Source organism: Mizuhopecten yessoensis, unplaced genomic scaffold (genome assembly GCF_002113885.1).
Source record: "Mizuhopecten yessoensis strain PY_sf001 unplaced genomic scaffold, ASM211388v2 scaffold477, whole genome shotgun sequence".
Classification (NCBI taxonomy): Eukaryota; Metazoa; Mollusca; class Bivalvia; order Pectinida; family Pectinidae; genus Mizuhopecten; species Mizuhopecten yessoensis.
Genome location: NW_018403566.1, coordinates 159,380 through 166,839, shown reverse-complemented (window position 1 = coordinate 166,839; position 7,460 = coordinate 159,380).

Genomic DNA, 7,460 nt, shown 5'->3' with positions numbered 1-7,460 from the left:
CCTCGATCATATTACATCTTTGCTATTTCTAGACGTCGTAAGTTGGTTTAGAATCGAGGCAGCAATCTGCAACATGCGAAATTTCTGACGAGTTTGGACTGATTTGGAAGACCGGGCTAAGGTTATAGGTGGTACTAAATGTACTGCTGAAGATAAGTATCCTGGCTCACAAAACTATAACAAAATAACCTATGCTGTCCCTGAAAATGTTGTCCCTGATAGTAGATGCTGTAACATGGAAAGACGTGTGTCATGGTCAACGCCACAGGAAACATTTTTGTTATGATCGATAGATTATCAAGTTGTTTCAAAGATATGATGATAACTATAGATAATGTGGTGATGGTAAGAAGATTAATCCAAAGAAGAAATTATTAAGGACTTCTTTTTAACAAAATGATCGACAAATGTGAAACGGATTTGATGAACAGCCTCTTCTCGATGGTAATCAGCAATTTCAATGCAACCACTTACAAAAGTACAATTGGGACAGCCAACATCCATTTAGAAATGGACGAATATTTTATGATAGGGATTTTTTCATTTGAATTTTATGATGATTTTTTTTTCTGACAGAATGTTAATTTTCAAGATATGCATTTTCTCTGTGTGATAAAAAGGAGTTCGTTGTTTAGAATATATTTTTACAAATTGAAACACATCTAAATCAATGTTCATTTTAACGAACATAAAGTGTGGTGATATATAATTATGCCGTACAGTGCAGTCCTGCCAACATTGCAATGCGCGATTTTTTTCTCTCAAATAATTTCATTGCTTTCGTGACCTAATTTATTTATCAAAGACTTGTGTGCAAAATAACTCAATACACAACCATTGGGCGCACATTTCGCTTGGCTTTGCTTGACGATGCGGCGACATAAATAATTCCTTTGCATCGATGTACAAATCTTTGGACATGTACAATACATATTATTGCATACAAATATAATTCGATAATAAACATTGACCCTGAGTGAGGTCTTGCGTCGCTTATACCAGGAACCGCTGTCGCCCGCATACAGTACCCGTGACAGGCGTTAGTCATAGTTCCCATATAATCTGAGTGTGTATGTTTGTTTACCACCCGAACAACATGTTTGTGACGAGACCAACGAATGACATTTGTAAATGAACAAACCATTGCATTTTGAACGAAGAGACCGTTGAATAGCACTCGTGAATGAAGAGACAATAGACTAGCATATGTGAATGAACAAACCATTGAACAATATTTTGAACGAAGAGACCATTGAATAACACACATGAGTGAAGAGACCATTGAATGACATCTGTGAATGAAGGGACCATTGAATAACTTATGTGAATGAACGAAGGGACCAATGAATAGCATGTTTAAATGATCAAACCATTAAATAACATCTGTTGAATAGCATTTGTGAACGAAGAGACCATGGAATAACATCTGTGAATAATAAGACCATTGCATAACATCTGTGAATGAAGAGACCATTGAATAACATATGTGAATAAACAAACCATTGAATAACATCTGTGAATGAATGAACAAACCATTGAATAGCATCTGTAAATAAAGAGTCCATTGAATTACATCTGTGAATAAACAAACCCTTGAGTATCATCTGTGAATGAACAAAACATTTAATAACATCTGTGAATGAATGAACAAACCATTGAATAGCATCTGTGAATAAAAAGACAATGGAATATCATCTGTGAATAAACAAATTATTGAATAACATCTGAGAATGAACAAACAGTGCATCGAATAACATTTTGAACAAAGAGACCATTGAATACCACTTGTGAATAAAGAGACCATTGGATAACATCTGTGATTTGAGAGACCATCTGTGAATAAAGTCTGTGTCTTACCGACAGTAGGTTTCAGCTTACTGCGTTACTCGTGTCCATCCTACACTTTGATAAATGTTGTGTCGAGATAGCTATAATCTATCTCAAACAAATAGTATGTTCATAAGGTACACGCTACTTTTCATGCTAATCAGTTATCTACGTAAAGCTACGTGTAAATTCTTACAAGGATTAGAAGTGTTGTTTTTAATGGTATAGACGGTCAGTCCTGGTGACCCGACTGTGAGGGGTGTTGGTATGTGTCAGTCATGTGTGGGATATACACGGTCAGTCCTGGTGACCCGACTGAGGGGTGAAGGTATGTGTCAGTCCTGTGTGGGGTATACACGGTCAGTCCTGGTGACCCGACTGTGAGGGGTGTTGGTATGTGACAGTCATGTGTGGGATATACACGGTCAGTCCTGGTGCCCCGACTGTGAGGTGTGTTGATATGAGTCAGTCCTGTGTGGGGTATATACGGTCAGTTCTGGTGACCCGACTGTGAGGGGTGTTGGTATGTGGCAGTCCTTTGTGGGTTATAGACAGTCAGTCCTGGTCACCCGACTGTGAGGTGTGTTGGTATGTGTCAGTCTTGTGTGGGGTATATACGGTCAGTCCTGGTGGCCCGACTGTGAGGGGTGTTGGTATATGTCAGGCCTGTGTGGGGTATATACGGTCAGTCCTGTTGACCCGACTGTGAGGTGTGTTGGTATGTGTCAGTCTTGTGTGGGGTATATACGGTCAGTCCTGGTGGCCGGACTGTGAGGGGTGTTGGTATGTGTCAGTCATGTGGGGGATATACACGGTCAGTCCTGGTGACCCGACTGAGGGGTGAGGGGATGTGTCAGTCCTGTGTGGGGGATACACGGTCAGTCCTGGTGACCCGACTGAGGGGTGAGGGTATGTGTCAGTCCTGTGTGGGGTATACACGGTCAGTCCTGTTGACCCGACTGTGAGGTGTGTTGGTATGTGTCCGTCCTGTGTGGGGTATATACGGTCAGTCCTGGTGACCCGGCTGTGAGGTGTGTTAGTATGTGTCAGTCCTGTGTGGGGTATATACGGTCAGTCCTGATGACCCGACTGAGGGGTGTTGGTATGTGTCAGTCCTGTGTGGGGTATATACAGTCAGTCCTGGTGACCCGACTGTGAGGTGTGTTGGTATGTGTCAGTCCTGTGTGGGGTATACACGGTCAGTCCTGGTGACCCGACTGTGATGTGTTTTGGTATGTGTCAGTCCTGTGTGGGGGATATACAGTCAGTCCTGGTGACCCGACTGTGAGGTGTGTTGGTATGTGCAGTCCTGTGTGGGGTATATACGGTCAGTCCTGGCGACCCGAATGTGAGGTGTGTTGGTATGTGTCTGTCCTGGTGACCCGACTGTGAGGGGTGTTGGTATGTGCCAGTCCTGTGTGGGGTATATACGGTCAGTCCTGGTGACCCGACTGTGAGGTGTGTTGGTATGTGTCAGTCCTGTGTGGGGTATAGACGGTCAGTCCTAATGACCCGACTGTGAGGTGTGTTGGTATGTGTCAGTCCTGGTGACCCGACTGTGAGGTGTGTTGGTATGTGTCAGTCCTGTGTGGGTTATATACTGTCAGTCCTGGTGACCCGACTGTGAGGGGTGTTTGTATGTGTCAGTCCTGTGATGGTGTGGGGTTTATACAGTCAGTTCTGTGTGGGTTATACACAGTCAGTCCTCGTGAGCCGACTGAGAGGCGAAGGTATGTGTCAGTCCTGGGGACCCGACTGTGAGGTGTGTTGGGATGTGTCAGTCCTGGTGTCCCGTCTGAGAGGTGTTGGTATGTGTCAGACCTGTGTGGGTTATATACTGTCAGTCCTGGTGTCCCGTCTGAGAGGTGTTGGTATGTGTCAGTCCTGTGTGGGGTATACACGGTCAGACCCTGTGACCTGATTCAGAGGTGTTGGTATTTGTCAGTCCTGTGTGGGGTTTATACAGTCATTCCTGTGTGGGGTATAGACGGTCAGTCCTGGTGACCCGACTGTGAGGTGTGTTGGTATGTGTCAGTCCTGGTGACCCGACTGTGAGGTGTGTTAGTATGTGTCAGTCCTGTGTGGGGTATACACGGTCAGTCCTGGTGACCCGACTGAGGGGTGAAGGTATGTGTCAGTCCTGTGTGGGGTATATACGGTCAGTCCTGGTGACTCGCCTGTGAGGTGTGTTGGTATGTGCAGTCCTGTGTGGGGTATATACTGTCAGTCCTGGTGACCCGACTGAGGCGTGAAGGTATGTGTCAGTCCTGTGTAGGGGATATACAGTCAGTACTGGTGACCCGACTGTGATGTGTGTTGGTATGTGTCAGAGTTAGTATGTGTCAGTCCTGTGTTGGTTATATACGGTCAGTCCTGGTGACCCGACTGAGGGGTGTTGGTATGTGTCAGTCCTGGGTAGGGTATATACAGGCAGTCCTGGTGACCCGACTGTGGGGGGTGTTGGTATGTGTCAGTCCTGTGTGGGGGATACACGGTCAGTTCTGGTGACCCGACTGTGAGGGGTGTTAGTATGTGTCAGTCCTGTGTTGGGTATATACGGTCAGTCCTGGTGACTCGACTGTGAGGTGTGATGGTATGTGTCTGTCCTGGTGACCCGACTGTGATGTGTGTTGGTATGTGTCAGTCCTGTGTGGGGTATATACGGTCAGTTCTGGTGACCCGACTGTGAGGTGTGTTGGTATGTGTCAATTCTGTGTGGGGTATAGACAGTCAGACCCTGTGACCTGATTCAAAGGTGTTGGTATGTGTCAGCCCTGTGTGGGGTATATACGGTCAGTCCTGGTGACCCGACTGTGAGGTGTGTTGATATGTGTCAGTCCTGTGTGGGGTATATACGGTCAGTTCTGGTGACCCGACTGTGAGGTGTGTTGGTATGTGTCAGTCCTGTGGTGGGGTATAGACAGTCAGTTCTGTGTGGGTTATAGACAGTCAGTCCTCGTGAGCCGACTGAGAGGCGAAGGTATGTGTCAGTCCTGTGTGGGTTATATACTGTCAGTCCTGGTGACCCGATTCAGAGGTGATGGTATGTGTCAGTCCTGTGTTGGGTATACACGGTCAGTCCTGGTGACCCGACTGTGAGGGGTGTTGGTATGTGTCAGTCCTGTGTGGGGTATACACGGTCAGTCCTGGTGGCCCGACTGTGAGGTGTGTTGGTATGTGTCAGTCCTGTGGTGGGGTAATATACAATCAGACATTGTGACCTGATTGAGGGGTGTTGGTATGTGTCAGTCCTGTGTGGGGTATACACGGTCAGTCCTGGTGACCCGACTGTGAGGTGTGTTGGTATTTGTTAGTCCTGTGGTGGGGTATAGACAGTCAGTCCTTGTGACCCGACTGAGAGGTGTTGGTATGTGTCAGCCCTGTGTGGGGTAATATACAATCAGACCTTGTGACCTGATTGAGAGGTGTAGGTATGTGTCAGTCCTGTGTGGGGTATAGACAGTCAGTCCTGGTAACCTGACTGAGAATGAGATGCGTTGATATGTGTCAGCCCTTTGTTGGGTATAGACGGTCACTCCTGGTGACCCGACTGAGAGGTGTAGGTATGTGTCAGTCCTGTGTGGGGTATAGACAGTCAGACCTTGTGACCTGACTGAAAGGTGTAACTGTTAGGCACATGTTTGTCTTGTGTGGGGTATAGACAGCCAGTCCTGTGTGGGGTATAGACAGTCAGACCTTATGACCCGACTGAGAGGTGTTGATGGGTGTCAGTCCTGTGAGGGATATAGACGGTCAGTCCTGGTGACCCGACGAAGAGGTGATGGTATGTGTCAGTCCTGTGATGGATAAAGACGGTCAGTCATGTTGACATCAATAAGAACAATTTTCTCTTCCTTATGAAATAGTTTATAGCATAAATCACGAGTTGGTGTTTGATCAATTAGTGAAAGCACCCTGGTAGTGCTTGCACTGGCTGATCCAACACCATCTTGGCCCTCGACAGGTAGTTCTATCACTGGCTGATCCAACGCCATTTCGGCCCTCGAAAGGTAGTGCTATCACTGGTTGATGCAACGCTAACTCGGCCCTGGACAAGTAGTGATATCACTGGCTGATCCAACACCACCTCGGCCCTCGACAGGTAGTGCTACAACTGACTGGTCCAACACCACGTCGTGATTTATCTTTATACCACTTTTACGCCGAATGGCGAACTTTTGCGACCATAAAACTGAACAGTCTGCCATTAGAAGCCCAAATGAGGCAGAACGGTTGCCTAGGTCGTTCAAATGTCGAGGAGTGGTTGCTCAAAGGTGGTTCAAATGAGGCTAAAGTTAGGCACGAGCGTTTCTGTGGCTATGGAATGGATGCACAATGGTCGGTCAATGTCGCCTCGTTATAGATGCGTTCTGTTGCAAATTTTACCGTCAAACTGGGTGATGCTTCTGTCTCCATTGCGTCTACTTGGTCGCCGAAGATGGCATAGAGGAGGCACAGAGGAGGCTCAATGGATGCCCAAACATTGGTCAGGGTTGCCTAACTTTCTTTTAATTGCGTAGGTTGCCGTAGGCAACACAGGGGAAGTACAGGCGAAGTAGGTAAGTGGCGCAGTGGACGCACAGGTCGCTCGTATCTCGACATCTCTGGGGCAGTTCCATAGAAGCAGGATGTTCTGTATTTAGGCGACAATTGAGCGACCTGGCAATTTTTGGGTCGCTCATAGGTGTTACAAAGGTCGCAGCCATGTGGAAAGGGGGCTTTACTGAAAAACTGTATACAATATATTATGTACCTACGGTGAGCCCAAAACGTGGGTTGGGTACTATATGAATGGGACAGTGGAAATTTCTATGATAAGAGCTATTGCCTTTACCTGTAAAACTAACAACACACCTACCATGGCATAATCAGACTGGAAGATATTTTGTTTGTCCCTCAAAATACCTATAAGAGGCAGCAAGATTCAGTCACTGATGCGATCCTTAGTGATGTTTTTGGTAAGGAGAAGCAGGTGAAATAGTCTGAATAGCAGCTCGCCAAATTTAAAGCAAAGTTGAAATAGTCAGATGTTGTATTACATGGTTAGCCAGGGGTTATATTTATACGCAGTTAGACAAAATCCTGTCATTACTCCAGAAAAAGAAGGAATTTGAAGAGTATGCTATGATTCCACTATTGGGCTCGGCCCCTCTGCCGCCAGGGGGGTCAGATCCATCGTTGATACAAAATTAGTTCCCCTTCACACAAGGATGATTTAGACCAAATATGGACATAATCCTCCTACAGAAGAAGTCTTTTTAAAGAATTTGCTAAATTACCCCTATTGGGCCCCACCCATCAGGCCCCAGGGGATCCAGACCCACAATTTATACAAAATCGATTTACCTTCCCAATAGGATGCTACTGTTCAAATTTGGGCAACATACCTTCATCCCAATGGAAGAAAAGGGATTTTAAAGCTATTCCTCTATATCCCTTATTGGGTCCGCCTATTGGCCCCAGGGGTTTGAGGCCCACCATTTATAAAATATTGGTATTGGTTTCCCTTCACCGAAGGTTGCTTTATACCAAATTACCAAATTTGGACAAATCCTGTCATTCCTACAGCAGAAGAAGGATTTTGATGAATTTGCTATGTTTCCCCTCCTGGGCCCCGCCCCTCCACCCCCCCC